Raw genomic sequence first — 20,160 nt, 5'->3', positions numbered from 1 at the left:
AAAGATTATACGGACACTTGGGTGGCTCAGCCATTGAGCATCTGCCTTTGGCTCAGGTCACAATCCTGGGGTCCTGGGATCGAGTCCTACATCAGGCTCCCCGCAGGGAGCCTGCTTCTCCCTCTGTCTATGTCTCTGCCTCTCTCTGTGTCTCTCATGAATAATTAAATAAAATCTTTTTTTAAAATTTTTTATTATTTATTTATGATAGTCACAGAGAGAGAGAGAGAGAGAGAGGCAGAGACATAGGCAGAGGGAGAAGCAGGCTCCATGCACCGGGAGCCCGATGTGGGATTCGATCCCGGGTCTCCAGGATTGCGCCCTGGGCCAAAGGCAGGCGCCAAACTGCTGCACCACCCAGGGATCCAAATCTTCTTTTTTTTTTTTTTTTTTTTCCAAAAAAGAGAAGATTATATGTATATAAAACACTCTTGGTTGTCTACAGACTACCTTCCACTCTCCTTCCTTCCTGAAAAGAATTCTGATTTCTTTTTTTTTTTTTTTAAGTATTTACTCCTTTTCTCCAAAGCCATGTGTGTCTCAGGGCAATCTGGTGCACAGGCAGGTCAGATGGGTTTTAGGGTTATCCTACTTTGCTAACAGTAGCTGAGAAATGAGAATGTGAGCACATTCTAGTGAGATTGAGGGAGACTGCAGAGGTTGTGGGAAGTTTTTTTTTTTTTTTTTTCACTTCACGGAAAGAGAGCCAGAAGATGTTTTTCTTCTTCCTTGGGACATTTTCCCAAGTGTGTGATATTCCTGGATCATTGGTCTTGCTATCTGCCTCAGGATAAAAACAAAAGCAAACATGACAGAGAGCAGGGATGAAAACTACCTGCTCTTGGGTGACATACTTAAGCTGTTGGCTCAACCATGAGCTCAACTTCTGACTCAACTGCTCATGTGAGATAATACATTTTCTTGCTGTTCAAACTATTTTCGGTAGTGCACGCCTCACAGCTGAAAATATCCAAGCTGATGCAGAGGTGCACAAAATCCAAGCCCTAACGAGATACATCAAGCGTCCATGGTAATCTCACACATATTCCTTTTTCTCCAGTGCCCGCCTTGATGCCAACTTCTATTAGAAGAGGGAATTTCTTGAAGACTTTAAGGTTAAACCCCCCTTTTTGTGGTACATGAATCCTCACTGCTAGCATTGCCCCCCACATCTGGTAAATTGCCACTATAAAGAGCTAACGTTTTAACAGGGAAAGCTAATAGAAACCACAGCTTTTCAACTCTGAGATAGAAAAGAGCAGCTGGGAGAGAACAGATAGAGTCACAAGAGTGGCATTACCTGCTTCTATTTTACCTGCAGGCAAACTTAGCAGCTACTATATGCATCCATGCTTCTTTATGTAGCATTTTGCATTCCAAGAAACAAACTCTGTCTTTTTTGGCAGGTGCACCACATTTATTCAACAAAACTTTGCAGGGGTAGAAGATCTCATAGCTCTGGTGGGAGAGAGACTTACCAGAGACATGCTTCTTGCAAGCACAGATTTTACAGTGCAGTATGAAGAGAAGATAGGACCCTGCAATCAGCCTGGGTATGATCACAGAGGTGGTACAGATAACCTGCCCCACTGCCTGTTTTCCAATATGATACTAGGTTCAGGAGGGGCACAAAATGTCTGGCAGTAGTAACCAAGGATGTTCACCAGTACTCAAGGATGCTCACTCACTCCTCATTAAGTGACTTTTTTTAAAGAGAGAGACAGAGAGAGACAGAGAGAGGGCAGTGGAGAGAGAGAATCTTAAGCAGGCTCCATGCTCAGCATGGAGCCCAAAGTGGGGCTCAATCTCACAACCCTGAGATCATGGCCTAAGCCTAAACCAAGAGTCAGGCCCTTAATTGACTGAGCCACCCGCGTGCCCCCACTAAGTCACTTCTGCTGCTGGCCCTTCCAGATGCTACCTCCTTGGGCACCCCTCAATTCCAACAATTTTCACCCCAGTTTCAATGCTGCTGACTTGTGTTATGAAGTTGCTAATATCTGGAGAAACACCGAACAGTGGTCTCTTTTAAGAGATGTTACTTCCCCGGCCTTCTTTGACACAGCCCATGCCTGTAATCCTTAGCAATGGCCCAAGACCAGAATGAATCCCTCATGCCTGATGAAGTTTGAGCTCTTGCTAGTGAAGAAGCCCTTTAGAAATTAGCCCTTGCTAGTTTCTGAAATTTGGCTCACAATCCTGGACTGTTTCTATTCATTGAAAATCCTCTTCTTTAAGGCTACTCAATGATCATAGGCAGGGATAGGAAAAATTCAGATGGTCACAGCCATTCTTCTATATACTATGAAATCAATCATAATAATAAGTAGTGGTTCTATTAATCATAAACACAGACATTTATTGAGCATTTGAGATATTCCAGACACTAAACTGATTAGTAACTATGTCTTTTGACTTTCACAATTGCTCTTTGTGGTAAGTAGTATTATTTTACCCATATTACAGATGATAAAACTGAGGCACAGTGAAACTAAATAACTTTCCACAGGCCTTATTGCCTCTTTCCTGACCCTACAGGGACAGGAGGCAAGTCAAAGTTGGTGGATAACTTCAGTTCTATACCCTGAGGGAGAACTTGATTGCTGTTCAGTTTCTTAGAATCGTATTGACAGGGATGAAGGACAATGGGAGATCAGCAAATTTGAAAATCTGCATAACTTGTGGCCTTGCCCTTCAAGAAATCTTAGCCTATTTGGGAAGACAGAGTATTTTAACAGGAAAGAGTTAATAACAATACCAAGTGATGTGTTATTTGGCTAAATACATTATCTTGCAAAGTGATTTACAGTAGGATGTCTGTATGTGAAAGGTGCCCATACTTCATCTTTGAATGAATGGGCCCAAGAGGAGGCATCCAGACACATTAACTAAAGTGACTCCCTTCTACAATGTCAGAATAAGCAATATCTAAGAAATTTGATAAATAATGTTTGAAATAGATTGGCACCAGAAGACCCTGGACATCTCAGGATTCATTTTCCAAAGATGCATTTCCCATATTTCTCAAAAGTGACAGAGACAAATAACAGAAGATACTTGCATAGGATAGAAGCCTAAAAGCAAATGCATCCCCTCCCTCCATGATCTCATGACTGTTCATTCAGTGTTGGGATGCCTTCTCTCCGCACCTCCCCACCTGTTGAAATTCATCCCATCCAGCTCAAATATCAGATCTAATAAGTTTACCTTTGAGAACTCTTCCTCTTCTGTAGTCCCCTCATCCTTTGTGCTTCTCAAATGGCTCCTAATGTTTTCTATTATGTGTCGGAGGTATGTGCTCACCTCCCACCACATAAGCTGAAAGTCTCAATCCTTGTTTTCCCAGCTTCCTTTTGAGCTAGGCCTCAGGCATGTGCCATGGATCCAGCTGATAAGATGCCCCTGCCCCAGATTTTGAGTCAAGAATTAGTGATGTGAAGAAGCAGGAAGAGTAGAGACTACTCGGGAGGAGGTGTGGTGGTAGCTGCAGTGACACCCATTCCCTAGGAACAGCAGTGGAGGTATCCCAGTTGTGGGTTAGGGACCACTATGTTGGGAAGGTACACAGCATGTTCTGGGCCACAACAGAGGCAGTTGTGTCCTCATGGTACCATTTTATGGCATGATTTGGCTCTATCCTTGGCTGCTCCTACCTTTCACATCCCTCTAGCTTCCAGTTCTCCAGCCTTCCCACTGATTGAAAACTTCCCGGTACCTTTTCAAGAAATTCCTTAACTTTCTACTGGGAACCCTGGCGGGTACATTCGCTTAAGCCATTGTTTCTTTGTTCTGCTCTCAGTAAAGGAGGAAGTTGTTAAATATTACCATATGTATGATAACGTTTATAACCACAAGAACTAGTGCTGTGCCAGTTACTTGTCATTAATGGAAAACTTCATGGGTTGTTTGGATAAGACAGGGTTACTTGTAGAATCAATATATCCATAAATCTATATCATACTTAGCTTATCTTATGTCCGTGATTCCTTTCCATCTAAAAAATGGGGGAAATGGCCAAATGATTGTCAAATCATCTAAAATCAATATTTTCTAATTAGATGTTGAAGAGGAAAGTATGTCATCTTTTTTACTCTTAACCATTTAAAGCTGGATAATGTGGCTGATTTTTCCTTCTTATCAAAATTGCTCTGAATCTCTTGACACTGCTGAGTTGTATATTAAGACAAGAGATTTACAAATAACTTGTTAAAAGAACAAATGTTGTACCTTGTTACAGTGTTTACACTAACCTCCTGTGCTACATTTGTAATATTACAGCCTACCATTTATGTTGTGATTATTCTTTTTAAAAGCATTCTTTTACCTAATTTATCTTAATTGAGCCTTTAAGAAGCCTGTAAGTAGTAAATTGTAAGTCACAGGTCTAGAAGTTATTGTATTCTTGTTTTTTAAAAATTGTATTTTCTAAGTTAAGTAATTAGCTTCAAGTCATTCAAATTAGTTAGTGAAAAGCCAGAACTAGACTCCGTTTTTTGACCCTGAGAAAGTTGCACTTATCAGATCTGAAGGATTGAAATGAGCTCATCAGTCAATCAATGTGTCAGCCAAGTATTTTTTTAAGCCTCTGCGGGGTCCTTAACATTGTCCTAACCCCTGCCACTTGAGATGTAGAAAAAACATTGAACATGGTCACTGCCTACAAATATCTTACTCTTCAAATTATTTCCTATGTAAAGAGCCCAAGCAGGACATACATTGGGGAGAGTGGAGAGGGGGAATGAGAGGGCAAATATATCATTTCTGCAGAAAGAGTAAGGACAGAGATGACTATCAGCAGGTCTCATACTTTTTTTCTTAGGTGTGTAATACACAAAAGTCTTAAATGGTGCAGCAGAAGGAGCTCAGTGTAAGCAGGTAGGAATTTGGAAGAATCCATTTCATCATCCTTTTTTTTAAGATTCTATTTATTTATTCATGAGAGACACAGAGAGAGGCAGAGACAAGGCAGAGGGAGAAGCAGGCTCCCTGAGGGGAGCTCGATGCAGGACTTGATCCCAGGACCCCGGATGACAACCTGAGCCAAAGGCAGACGCTCAACCACTGAGCCACCCATGTGCTCCTCATACTTTTTTTTTTCTTGTATTATCTTCTCCTTCTCCTACTTGACCTCTTCTTCCTTCTTCCCCGTGTCTAATATTCCCTGCCTTCCCTCAGGCCCTGGGAAACTGTTTTCCAAGCTTATTTACAGTAAGTTGTTAATGATTCATAATGGTTTAATATGCTACCTGTCCCAGCAGAGCCTTCAAAGCCTTAATGAAGAAGATGAATTACATAGGACTATGAGGCATCTTGTTAGCTAATGAAGGGAATAAGTCAGAAACAGAGGATCTTTCATCAGCTTTTAAATTAATACCACTATACTTAATGTTGGCTTTTTTAGTATTTCAATTTTTTTCATTCATATGGAAAGATCTGTTATGTTATAGATATATTTTGGTTACCTCTAAGAAAAATGTGTGATAGATTGCCTAACAAATTAAAAGAAGGTAATGTTGAAAAAATAATATTAGTAATAACCACAGAATCTAGGGAATAGCATACTGTAGAGGAAAAAAATACATTGAGTGTTTAGTGATTCTAATGATGGTCTTGCCCCAGAGGATATATCAATATCCTAACCCCTAGAACCTGTGAAGTTGACCTTCTTTGGAAAAAGTGTCTTTTTTAGATATAATCAAGTTGAGATGATTTAGGTGCTTCTAAACTGAGGAACTAGTGTCCTCAGAAGAAACATCAGAAAAAGGAGAGACATCAGAAAGAGGAAAGGCCATGTGAAGCAGAGGCAGAGATTGGAGTCCTGTAGCCATAAGCCAAAGAATGCCTGCAATCACCTCAAGATGGAAGAAGCTAGGAATAGAATCTTCCCTAGATCCTTCAGAGGGAGCATAGCCCTGCTGACATCTGTATTTTGAACTTCTGGCCTCTAGAGCTGAGCCAGAATCAATTTCTATTTTAAGCCACCAAGCCCATTGTAATTTATTATGGCAGCCCTGGGAAATGAGTAGGGAATATAAGTCTGGAGACATACATCCCAGTCTGTTACTACTTCTGCTATGGTCCTGTGATCTTGGTCTTGGTCTTGATTTTAATGAATCTTCTTTCATAACTGCCCTGTGATGAATCTAAGGCAGAAGATTTAGAAATAAGGGCACAGGGCACAGAAAAATGCACTGTTGCATTCAACTATCTATCTAAAAACTTTCTTTAGCATCTCTGCTGAGTCCAGGTACTCTCTTGTGTATGAGGGATTTGGAGATAAAGTTGATTCACCAAAGTTGTGACCTGATGTAGTAAAGACTATTATTTATGCTCAGCAATATCTCTTCTCTTTCTTTCTGGTAATTGTATGGCAGACAAATTTAAAATTAAACCTCCTGGCCCCGATGCCCCTACATGTGGCAACATGACCAACTTGCAGGCAATAGGCTGTAAGAAGAGGTAAATTTCTCTACAAGGAGAGGTCCTTGCTCAGCCTTCCTTTTCATGCTAGATAGAACACCAGTATAGTATCGGTATGCATGTTGAACCATGAAGTGATTGTGAGCATGGAAAGTGACACAAGACGCCAACAAGATGTGAAGATGCAGAGTCCAGCACACTTGGTGCAGTGTATCAACCTTAAGCATATTATGTCCAGGTCCTTAACTGATGGAGATAAATATCTTCTATTTGTTTATATCACTTTTGCTTAATGTATTTATGTCATTTACAGCCTTTATGTCATTTACAGTCATTTACAGATCTCTTGGCTAATGGCAAATGCAAGTCAGCTTCTCTACTTCTTATTTAAATAGACTTTTTCTCCTCCCTACTCATTGTGTATTTACCTACTAAAGACACCTGCCTTTGCACATTGAGCACTGAATTCTCTTCCTGTTTCTCATTGGCATGATTCTTTTTGATCCTGTTCTGCACTTCTGTGTCCCTGAACACATACTCTTCTATTTGTGATCAAACTTGGCAGTTGCTCCACAAGGTTGTCAGAGACTGAAATATAGACTCTGCTTCTAGCAAGCACGTTAGGGCCTGTGACTTGTCCTCTGAATGGATTTGGGGCTAGCTTTGTCCTTGCTTACTGTGTAGAATGTCCCACAGTGCAGTTGAATTGCCCTGAAGGGGCAAGTGAGAAGCTTGTGGAGTTGATTTGGAGCCTCTGACACCATTATCTTCTGTCACTGATACAGTGACTAGCTACTTTACTGGGATGGAAATGCATTATTGGCCTTCCTGTAGACTTTACCTACATTATTGTATGCCAGGTTTGAAAGGAAGAAAGCTAATACAGTTTTGTGACAAAATATTTCTCAAAAACTGCGAATATGAATAATTAGTTGGCCCTGACCATTTTTAATGATCTGAAGAGAAACCCAAACTGTCAGTATGGCTGTTAGGTATTATCGAAAGGCAAGGATTTTTAACAAACAGAAATTACAAATTATGGAATCTACACTTGTCCCTACACTTTTCCTCAAAGGGAAAAGCAAGATTTGTTTTACCTATCTAGAGAATTTCTCTTTTCCGTGCCAGGATCCATAGATTGCTTAACTATCACATATATCAATTGCCCCATGCTCAAAAATGAAAGAATAGTATCTCTATTTATATGCTGATATGACTCTATCTGTATAAATGTAAATATGGATATATCATATGCATATATATACACACACAAATGCATTAGCAGATAAGCATGTATGAAATGATTGGATTTTTTCATACTATAATTTATTCTTTAAATATTATTCTTGCTTTTAAAATTAAAGAATCAACATATACAGATTTTTCCTTTTTTAATCCATCTCCCCATTGTAATACAATAAACATAACAAAATGTTTTCATATCCTTCCATGTTCGTGAACTCATAAAAGTTCTCTGGCTGAACTTTGGCCTTTTTGTTTTGAATTATCTCCAACCAACTATTTTTATTAAATAAAAAAAGTAACAACACCCCAAAACTCCATAGTCCCAAAATTTCTTTGTTTTTAATTCTTATCTTATTTTTATTTTTTTCTGGATTGTAGCCAATTTCTCATGTAACCAATTCTTTCTCTGAAACGCTCATGGATTTAGAAGCTTCCTTAATTTCTCAATCTTAAAAATCTCTTTCCCAAGTGCTTTATTTTTTCCTTTCCCTTTACTTTTTCCTCAAGGAAATCTAACTTTGTTTTTATTATTCTGGCACAGTCAGATCCTCTGTTAACATGTTCATTTATACCCACATCCTAGCTCCTGCAGTACAAGCTCTTCTCTCTTAAAAATTTTGTTTGTGGGAGGCCTGGATGGCTCAGTTGGTTAAACTTCCAGCTCCTGGTTTTGGCTCACAACATGATCTTGACTGGTGTCAAAATCTTGGGGTTGTGAGATTGAGCCACACATGGAGCTTCCAGCTCAGCGTCGGGTCTGCTTGAGGTTCTCCCTCTCTCCTTCTCACTTTCCCTCTCTCTCTGCTCACACTCTCTCCCTGAAATAAATAAATAAACCCTTAAAAATTTATTCATTTTACCAGAAGTTTGTCAAATCAGATAATGGTGTCCTAATTTTATTTTCTACAACCTATCAATATTTTGTTCACTGTTTTCCTTCACTGGTTGCCAAGTTTTATCCTCTTTTCTACCATCTTCTTCATCATTTCCTTTCATAGATTGTCTTTCAAGTTTCAATTTTTTTTCTCTTCAAGGAGAAAATACCCTTCTGAATAGTTTTCAAAATATGTGGAAGACATATATCATTAGTTAAAAACTAACAACAACAACAAAATGCCTAGCATAGGTGGCACATGGGTGATTCAGTGGTTGAGCATCTGCCTTTGGCTCAGGGCGTGATCCCGGGGTCTTGGGATTGAATCCCACATGGGGTTCCCTGCAGGGAGCCTGCTTCTCCCTCTGCCTATGTCTATGCATCTCTCTGTGTCTCTCATGAATAAATAAATAAAATCTTAAAAAAATACCTGGCATAAAATCTTCTTAATCAATCTTGCTTAGTCTTCCAATGGTGACATAAATCCCCAAGGGGCTTGCCTTTGATTCTATTTCTCTTACTATTATTCCTGATTGTAGCTACATTGTGTTCTTCTTTAAATATATTCAGTTTATTATTGGGACATCTATTTCTTCTCCATCATCAATACCATAGTATCTCTCTTTATCTCCCATTTGTGTGTTCTAATATTTTGTTTTGTCCAATTTTGCCCATGCTCTTCTAGTGTACCTGTCATATTTTCCAAATTCATACTTTTTCTTATAAGGCCATTTGTAGAAACCATGCTTGCATTCAGCCTACAAATCACCATCTGTTGATGATAATCATCCTTTTTTCTAAAATATGAAATGAATTTTTTTTAAGATTGGTGTGTCTGTTGACCACACATACAATAAAGATCTGTATAAATAGCTGGTAAGCCTTTATCTTCCTGACATATAAATGTTTCCTCAACACTCATTGAATATCAGATGCTAGTCATATTAGTATATGGTCCCTGTATATTTCAGCCACCTCAGAGAGAAAAAAATTCTTGGTTGGCCAATCAGAAGCCTTCCTTATTAGTACAGAATAGATATTCCTTAATCTCTGGTCTTGGACATACATATCCAACTGTCTCTTTAGTCTATCAAACGGTACTTGTTTTCTATTCCTTTTATCACATTTTAGCATTCTGGTTTATTATACTTGCTGATATTCCTTTACATATTTCAATAAGACCCACTCAGAATGTTTTGGGTTTTTAAAATATTTAACTTTTTTTTTTTTTTTGAGAGAGAGAGAGAGATCAAGAGAGCATGAGCAGGGGGGAGGAGCAGAGGAGAAAGCAGAATCCCCACTGAGCAGGGAGCCTACTGCAGGGCTCCATCCCAGGATCCTGAGATCATGACCTGAGCCAAAGGCAGAGGGTTAAGTGACAGAGCCACCCAGGTGCCCCATCATATTAGCTGTCCTAAGTTTTGTCATCCCTCTTCTCTCCTTTAACAAATATATCTTTATTAACATTTCATTTTTTCATTATGCTTGTCCTTTCACCTATAATTTTAATAGAAATGTACTATTAAGGATATTATGTTAAAGACTGAAAGGAACTCCCATGCAGCAATCCCCTTCAAGAAGAAGCAATCCCCTTTAAGAGAAGTTTGTAGGTTCAGAGTACTGATGTAATACAAAAATTGTGCCCAAAACACTAGAATCAGACATCTTTGAGGTCATCAGATGGATGAACGTTTCCTATAACTTGCTACTTCACACTGTTCTTTTCTTGAATAGTAATGCTTGCTGCTAAATGATCTGTTTTATCATCCTTTAACTGGTTTATGGATTCCCTGAATTAGCCCATACCATTTCTTGATACACTATATTCCCACTCTTTTCTTCCTCATCAACCTCTTGATCAGCAGCAACACTCTTTCTTTTTTTTATAATAAATTTATTTTTTATTGGTGTTCAATTTACCAACATATAAAATAACACCCAGTGTTCATCCCCTCAAGTGCCCACCTCAGTGCCCATCACCCAGTCACCCCCCCACCGGCCCACCTCCCCTTCCACCACCCCTAGTTCATTTCCCAGAGTTAGGAGTCTTTATGTTCTCTCTCCCTTTCTGACATTTCACACACATTTCTTCTCCCTTCCCTTATATTCCCTTTCACTATTATTTATATTCCCCAAATGAGTGAGAACATACAATGTTTGTCCTTCTCCGATTGACTTACTTCACTCAGCATAATACCCTCCAGTTCCATCCACATTGAAGCAAATAGTGGGTATTTGTCATTTCTAATGGCTGAGTAATATTCCATTGTATACATAAACCACATCTTCTTTATCCATTCATCTTTCGATGGACACCGAGGCTCCTTCCACAGTCTGGCTATTGTGGACATTGCTGATAGAAACATCGGGGTGCAGGTGTCCCGGCGTTTCATTGCATCTGAATCTTTGGGGTAAATCCCCAACAGTGCAATTACTGGGTCATAGGGCAGGTCTATTTTTAACTCTTTGAGGAACCTCCACACAGTTTTCCAGAGTGGCTGCACCAGTTCACATTCCCACCAACAGTGTAAGAGGGTTCCCTTTTCTCCGCATCCTCTCCAACATTTGTGGTTTCCTGCCTTGTTAATGTTCCCCATTCTCACTGGTGTGAGGTGGTATCTCATTGTGGTTCTGATTTGTATTTCCCTGATGGCAAGTGATGCAGAGCATTTTCTCATGTGCATGTTGGCCATGTCTATGTCTTCCTTCTGTGAGATTTCTCTTCTTGTCTTTTGCCCATTTCATGATTGGATTGTTTGTTCCTCAACTTTATGGTCAACTAATATTCGATAAAGGAGGAAAGACTATCCATTGCAAGAAAGACAGTCTCTTCAATAAATGGTGCTGGGAAAATTGGACATCCACATGCAGAAGAATGCAACTAGACCACTCTCTTGCATCATACACAAAAATAAACTCAAAATGGATGAAAGATCTAAATGTGAGACAAGATTCCATCAAAATCCTAGAGAAGAACACAGGCAACACCCTTTTTGAACTCAGCCACAGTAACTTCTTGCAAGATACATCCACGAAGGCAAAAGAAACAAAAGCAAAAATGAACTATTGGGACTTCATCAAAATAAGAAGCTTTTGCACAGCAAAGGATACAGTCAACAAAACTAAAAGGCAACCTACAGAATGGGAGAAGATATTTGCAAATGACGCATCAGATAAAGGGCTAGTTTCCAAGATCTATAAAGAACTTATTAAGTAACATTCTTTCTTACTTCTTTAAGCAAGATCTTCTCCCAGTAGGTATCATTCACTTGCAGATGAAGCTGACTTGATATACTGAACACTGTTATCTAAATAGAGCAGTACTGTTTATTCCCATTTAATAACAAGGATATTTGAGACACAATGTGAGTCACTTATACATTGAGATTCCTTGAGATGCATTGAGATTCAAATGTTTTACTAAAGAGAGGTAATAGAAAAGCTGGAAACTTGGAGATGGGGTTGGGGTAAAGGGGAGAGGAATATTTTAGATAGATAAATAGATAGATAGATGATAGATAGATAGATAGATAGATAGACAGATAGATAGATGATAGATTAATTCTCCCAACAGCCCTGTGAAGTATTACTCTCTCCATTTTTACAGGTGAGAAAAAGGAGACTCAAAAATGCCCATAACTAGCATTTATTAACCAGGCGTTGTAGTAGATATTGTTATCCACACTATTGTATTTAAAACTCAACAATAGAACTATGTGGAAAATATTAGTATTCCAATCTTACAGAATAGCAAACTAAGCTTCAGAGATACTATGAAATGTACTTGATGCAAACCTTCTATATTACTTTTATATTTTTTACTCCTTTTTTTCTTAAAATTTCCATTAGCTTACTATTTTATTTTATGCTTTGAATAAATTTTTCTGTTATATTTTCTCTTATTTTCTTCATCTATTTAGCTCTAAGTTCTGGAAAATTCCTTCAACTTTGTCTTTTAGGCTCTATATAGAGCTTCTTGTATTTTGAATCATGTTTTCATTCCCCCTTTTGTTTCTGATGTCTTATTTTTAATAACATTCTTTTCTTTTATGCCTATATCCTGAATCTCTCTGTGGTTATTAATTAGAATTTGAAAATCCTTCCAGAATTATCTGATAACCTTAAGGAAAACTCAAGTAGTAACAGAGAAAGTGTCAGAGACCTGGTACAAAGGGGCTAGTCACATTGGGATTCTCTCAGGGTAGGCTTCAGATTCCAACAACTAATCTAGAGGGGCTTGAAGACAGAGCAATTTTTGATATCATTTTGTTATTAATTGTACCCTATTTGTACCGATAGCCTGGTCCAATCTGAGAAACTCTGGTTTCTCTATTTGCAAAATACATGGATTGTCTGTGGCTGAATAAAATATGAACTATGGATGCTTTCTGAAGGAAAAGAAAACCTTTGACGGAATGATCTCTCTATCTTTACATTTAAACAATTATAAAGGTCCTATAGTGTGTAACATCTTCAGGCTATATTGAATCAAATTGACTATTTTTAGATAAACACTTGTATACCTGTTATAACAAACCAGCCCAAATCTCTTCCCTAATACTACTTTTAAACACATCAGTTTTATTCAAAACCTGAAAAAGCGTTAGGAAAACTCGTGCAAAATCTTTTGGCCTTGTGCTTTGAGAATCATAGTAAAGGGGATTAAAGCGTTCATCACGTGTCACAGCAATCAAGTTAGATTATAAAATGTCCTACTGGAGTGAAAGATTTAAAATGATAATTGAAATGCTTTTTAATGTTACTTGTATATTTTATTAATAATTTTCTTTCAAGTAATTTTTTTTCCTTGTAGACGGAGTCAGAAAGTTGATACCCATCAATCAAAAATTCTCAGCATCTTTAAGGTCAGAAAAATGCTGTAAGCAGATTGGTGTATAAGGTCCTGTGGTCCAGTGAAAATGAATCAGAATACTCTTTTTTTTTTCCTCCTGTACTACATGAGAGCCTTATTAATAGCAGGCACACATAAAAAATTGATAAGTGGGTGAATCAAGTAAAAGAGAGACTTATTAATGGAAAAGGATTGACACTATTATTAGGAATGGTTAGATGGGTCCCAAAATAACTATTTCTTTGCAGTGTTTCCTGAGGGGGGTAGGTTAAAATTAAAAACAGGAAAATAATTATTAGCATCTTTGGCATTTAGTTGTCAATCAAATATCATCTTATGATAGTAACATTTCAATTCAATTACTTCATGAGATTAGAAATTTCACACAATGCAATTCACAAAATACTGATTTTGGGACTTGATTTACCATTTTCCTTCCAAAATGCATATTATTCTTATAGTCCTCAGTTGGAGGTATCACTGTCCACACAGGAGCCTTTCAAGTTAGAAACTTGAAAATCATCCCTGTCACATCTGGCTGTCCCTCACATGATTCATTCATTGGCCCCACAAATATTTATTGAGCACTTTTTGTGTCAGGCACTGTTCCAGGTGATGAGTTGGGAGGTGATCAAAATCAACAATGTGTCTATTCTCACAAAGCTTGCATTCTAGCAGAAGATACAGTAAATAGATATGCCAGATACTCAATGGGGAGAGACACTATGGAGAGAAATAAGCAAGAAAGAAGTCGAAAGCTACAGAACCACATCCCATTCTCTTCACTCCTTCGTCTAGAACTCCTCATCATAGCTCAGAGCAGGGCAGCAAGAACCTTCTTACTTCCTCACATCTGCTCTCTTGGTGTTTAAATAATGTAACTAAAATGATAGACCTCTTCCATTTCCTCCTTAAATTCTTCAAAGCTTCCTATCACCTTTAAAACACTCCTTAGCTCCTTCCCATGGCAGGCTGGCCCTCTGTAATCTTGCCACTGCCTCTATTTCCTGCCTTTCTGTTCTGAGTGTGACTTTCTAGCAATTCCTACAATAGACTCTCAGAGATGTTTTATTTCCATGTCTTCCCTCTGTGACATTAATCATAGTAGCTAATAGGTTAGAGTGTTTATACCACTGATTGCTGTACCCACTGCATTGGAGGCGGTCCCTACTCCTTCACCCTCCTGATGTCTCTTCATTCTGTAAGACTTTTATCCAGGAACCCTTCTGTGATTTCTCCATTTCTCCTGCTGTATTAAATGCATCTCAGTTTCATAATGTTACAGGATTTGGTGTTGCTTTACTGCCTCTGAGGTCCTTGGTCATGCCGCTTCGAAGAATGAAGAGGTAGACCAGATGAAGAGTGGTGGGCAGCAAAGTAAAGTTTATTGGGTGAGAGTATTACACTCCTGGGGAGTGAGAGGGGCCCAAGAGTTTCTAAGCTTAGGGGTTTTTAGAAGCTCTTTTGCAGAACTTTCTTAAGCAATCAGGGTGTGCTAAATCGTGACAATCAGGGCTTTGCTCACGTAACTGTCTATTAGGTTAATGCCTCTGTGCTGCTGATGGGTTGTTGTTCTGACAACTGGGGGCTTAGGTCCTAACTGCTCCTTGCCTGTGATATTGACAAATGCTTTCTGGTCAATTGTCTTATATCAGGACATTTTGCAGAAGTCATTTCTGCAAGGGCTGCAAAGCAGAGTATCAGTGCAGTCCTATCTAAGCTGCAAAACAGAATGTTAGTGCTGTTTTATTTTAGCTGTCCTGACTCCAGATTTTCTTGTTGGGGACTCTGCCCTGACTACCTAACTGCCCAACTAACTCCTAATGATAAGCCCTCATAATGCCCAATGCTCTCTGCTACTCTGCTACTCCATTTGCCACATTATATTATAATAATCTTTTTGTGACTCTTTTACTCCTACTGGGAGATGCTTGAGATCAGGGCCATGTTTCCTTTGTCCTGTCAACTCAGTGTCTAGCATAGTGCTTGGTCCATATTAAGTATGCAAGGCATATCTGTTCAATAGGGAAGGAAGAAAGGAAGGAAGGAACTAGTGACATTCTATGTATATCCATAATCTAGGCTTCAAGGAAGTTCTGAAATATAGGGCTATTGAGCAAAGGGCAGGGCAAGGAAAAGGAAAACATTTGGGAGCTCTGAAATAATAATAGTACCCAGTAAAGCCATGTGGAAAAATAAAAGCTATAATGCCAAGCCATCGATAGCCCTCATTTTATTGATGAATAAAGGCACACACAAGGAAAGCACTTTACAAATAAGATAATAAATATCAAAGTGATTACTTGAAAGGTAGAAACATTTAGAGGACAGCTTTATGGATAAGGCAATACCTGTGACGAAATGCAAAATGTATTTGTGCAGGAGAGAAATCCAGACCAGGACCTGAAGGAAAGATGGAGCCTGAATCAGATTCAGTGATGTCTCAGTCACAGAGAGGCTGAGATGGGGTTATTCAGACAAAAGGGACAGCACCAGTAAGGCCTGAAAGGAAGGAACAGCCAGGAGCAGTGGAAAGGGAAGGTGAGAAACCAAAACCAAACTCTGAATAGAAGAAACTGGCCGCAAATAAGCATTTCTATTGTAACATTGCCCCCGAAGAATAGTCTGAAGGCATGGAGACAACAATGGGTTTCTCAAGAGAATCTATTGGGCAACGCTTCCATTGTCTTAGAGGCAACACACAAGTGAAAGGGTAGCTATGTGCACATACAATTGTGCTATAGATATTCGCTTGACTTATTTGTAAACAATACATTTACACTAAGAATATTAATGCCTCAGTTTATTGAGCAACCTATTCTGCTTTGTAATTCAGAAGCTGGTTTGCTCAACGTAATTCAGATAAAAAATTATCCTCAAATACGTAATGCTGAAGTGGTATAATTTCATATCCATACAATCATTTCAAATGTTTAGCTCCTAATTGGGCTCGGGAATATACAAGTGAGGTAGACATGTGTAGAAAACACTGGAAACAGTGGGATGGATAAATAACGTGTAGTGGGCAGAGAAGTAAAATCCCACCCAGCAGTGGAAATGAGCTCCAACTATTTGTAATAAACTGGATGATCACCGCCCAAACATTTAACCAAGCAACATTTTTAAAAATTATTAAAGAATTAACTCAGCTCCATTTCAGTTATTTAAACATCTGAAACAAGAAAGCAAAATAAATGTTATTCACAGATGAATATATAAAGATAAGTATAGAAATTATTTTTAAAAATTAGACTACTGGTTACCTGTTGGAGGAGGGATTCAGTAATAGATTTCTGGAGATTTCAAAGGTTTCTATTATATTCTACTTTTAACTTGTGGTAGATAAATGATGTTTATTCTATCTTTTTTTAACCATACATTTTACACATATACTGGGTATAACGTGTATATGACATATAATGTGTAGTACTACATATATGTGCAGCAAGATTCACAATTTTTTTAAGCCATGTAACACTATTTATCTAAGAAACAACTCTGTGTTAGTTGGCTCGTGTGTGAATCAGAAGTTTCAAAGCGTGTGTTAAATACTCTAGGTCTCTGCGGCACCCGATGGGCTAAGTGAACTGTCACAAAGCTCACAGCATTGTTCCAATCGGCCTGGCAATTGATACCACTCACCGCAGCTGACTTTTCCACCTAGCAATCTGTGCCAATTGTTAACATGAGTGAAGCGAGCCAATTGCTTGAGGACAGGTTTTATTAAATTTATATTAAAATTTAGCCTTGAACAGTTGATTGGGCAATTAAGGAAATAACAAGGATAAACCAAAAATACCAAAAAGAATTTTGGATATTTCGAAGCCAGTGCTTTTATTTTAAAACATAAACCTTTATTCAGAATGATTGGAAATCAAAAGCCTATTTGAGCGCACATCATTTCTGGCAATTGTATAATTCATAAATAGACAAATGGCTTATGAAACATGGTGAAAAAATGTACTCCCAAGGAGGTATCATCCATGCCAAGTTTACCGCTGAGATCATAAACCAGTGACAATAGGGGTTAATAATAGAAATGTTGGTAGTCCTCTACTTATAATAGAACGAATAGCACTGCTATAATTACAATTTTCTTTTTTTTTCTTGTTATATAGAAATGAATCAATATCCAAGTAGAAAGAGGATAAAAATGTCTTCAATAATTTGCACTGCTCTTCAAAAGAATTGGCTTCTTAGGTCTGCAAGTCAATTGTATCATTCAAAATTATTACAAGGCTATTTATCAAATAGTGTAAATTAAAATTTGTTTTGACCTTTTGAAGGCTATTTTATGTGATTTTCACAAGAGACCGAATAATCATGCACAATTTCCTTTTCTTTACCAAGTTATTTTAAAAAAGAATCAATATGTTATTTCAGCAGATATTTAGAAGAATCAACTCTTTATGTGATCTTTCGCTAAGTTATACTGACACCCAGACAAATTATATATGGATGCGCCTTGCCTAGCTAGTTATTAATTAGGCCCAGGGAAACATTTGATTAGTGATTGTAGCCGTAACTCATATACAATACTTGGACTATTATTATTCCCAAGAAAAATAATAGCCAATCTGATTGGACATCGATAGAAATCTGTTAGGATTTACTGTATAGGATGTAAAACTGAGGATGTGTGAAATGAAAACTGTGTATTTTCCACATACTCAAGACTTAAAATAATTTCATTTATAAAAACTTGGATCGTGGTCTATGTTGAAACAATAACAAGTCTAAATTTTGTGTGGTTCTTTGCTTCTTATTTTGTTTATTATCTTGATAATCTGTGTTTATGGGAGAAACCTGGCATGAAAGGCTGCTAAAATTTTGCACTAAATAAACCTTTTGAGAGATAAATTATATTTTAAAACCTACTTGCAAACCTACATAATGAATTTGATTAGATGAAGTTTAAAGATGATAATAAAAGTTCATGAAGGAAGGAAATCCTGGGTTTTTGTATATTTCTGATTTTTTTCCTCCGAAGAGTATTTTATTGCCATTTTCAGATGCAGAAACACTTGGAGAATAATGCTGATTGATGTTCTGGGCTTTTTCTGTTTGGTCTTTGATCCGATGAGCTGATTTTTCTCTTTCCCTATTCATCTGTTAGGTTTCTGCCCTATGATTCCCCATACATCTTCCTCTTGCCCTTTAGTTCCATTCACCATTGGGCGTCAACTGTACTCACAGGAGCCCTGGCTCCCCACCAAACAGCTCTGTGATGGAAGATGTGGGACTCAGTTTCTCTGGAACTCATTTCACTAATTCCTGAGAGCTTCAGGCAAAGCTGTCTCTGAGATAAATGTGAAAACTTTCAAAAGACCCCTAAAATTTCATTCTACTTGCAAATAATGTCATGACTACATGGCTGATAATAATATAAAGAGAAAGATGACAATGCCCTTGGGCACCAGATACTCTTCTAGGTGTTTCCTTTTTCAACTCCTTTAATCTTCTCACAACCCAATAAATAGTCCTATTTTTATATTTTTTTCTACAGATATGGAAACTGAGACCTGAAACTGTTAGGTATTTTGCCCAAGGACTTGCAGTCTCCAGCATCCAATTATTTAACCATTATTCAGCTTCTCCAAACACTTGTTCATTACCTTATTAAAATATTCAATAAAATGAATGAAAAAAAGCTAATACCTTTTCCAAACTCAAATACAACTGTTTTTGTCTTCCTGACCTGCTTGTTCATATTGAATAATGAATAGTTATAGCTTTTATTATAACTTTTTGATCTAAATCATTTTCCAGTTTTAGGTTCTACTTCCTGGCAGATGGCATTCACTTTTACCAATAAGTCTTGGTATCTCTCTAAGTGACACATTACTATTTATGGTATAACACAAATTTACTATCTTGCCAAATTCTCAAGTTTGACTCTGGAAAATATCAACTTCCTGACATTCTTTTTCAGCTGCACTTTTGAAGAATTTCCTTATAAATTTGAGAGAAGTAAAGATGCACCATCTTTTATGTGTACTTTTCTTATTCCTACCACCAAGCTAAGCTAGGGGTTCCCCTTTGCTCATTGTTTTTATACCAAAATGCTGTTATTTAATCCTTCCTGAAATTGTTAATATTTATTTCCTTATGCCTGCTTCCAGAAATAAATCTATTTGTTGGCTTAGTTATAAACTCTTATTCTTTGTATATATTTATATAGAACTTCAGACTTTTTTGTTCTGGCACTTACATAGTTATATTAAAATTCTTATACTATTAATAGTATCTTATTAATACCATTCTTGTTCTGTCATGCATAATGTCTTGTAATTAACTTTTATGAGATTGGCCCTTATTCTTTTTACATTTGAGGGTTCTATAGGCAGGTATTGTGTCTTTCAAATTTTTATGTATTCTGTAGTAACCAGCACCGTGCTAAATGTTTATATAATTTAGATAATTAAGATTAAAGAAGCATTATAAGTCTTTCTGTTTAATCTCTTCATGTTACACAAACAGAAGCTGAGATGTTGGTTATGAATTGGAAACGAAAGTTGTAGCATTATTTTTCCATTCACATTTTCATAAAGTATTTACGTTACTGAGAACCCATAAATGTTCCAGATACTGTTAACACATTATCTTAAATTCCACACCTATCTGTGGAGTGGTCATTTACCATTATTTGCAGATGAGAAAACTGAAACAGGATTTTGTGGCTTGTCCATGATCACACATTTAGTGGTGAATCTGAGATTCAAAGTCATTTTATCTGTCTCCATTACCTGGTGTAGGTATGTTATGCATC

The sequence above is a fragment of the Vulpes vulpes genome, chromosome 4 (genome assembly GCF_048418805.1).
Source record: "Vulpes vulpes isolate BD-2025 chromosome 4, VulVul3, whole genome shotgun sequence".
NCBI lineage: Eukaryota > Metazoa > Chordata > Mammalia > Carnivora > Canidae > Vulpes > Vulpes vulpes.
Note: the sequence above shows the minus strand (reverse complement) of the source record.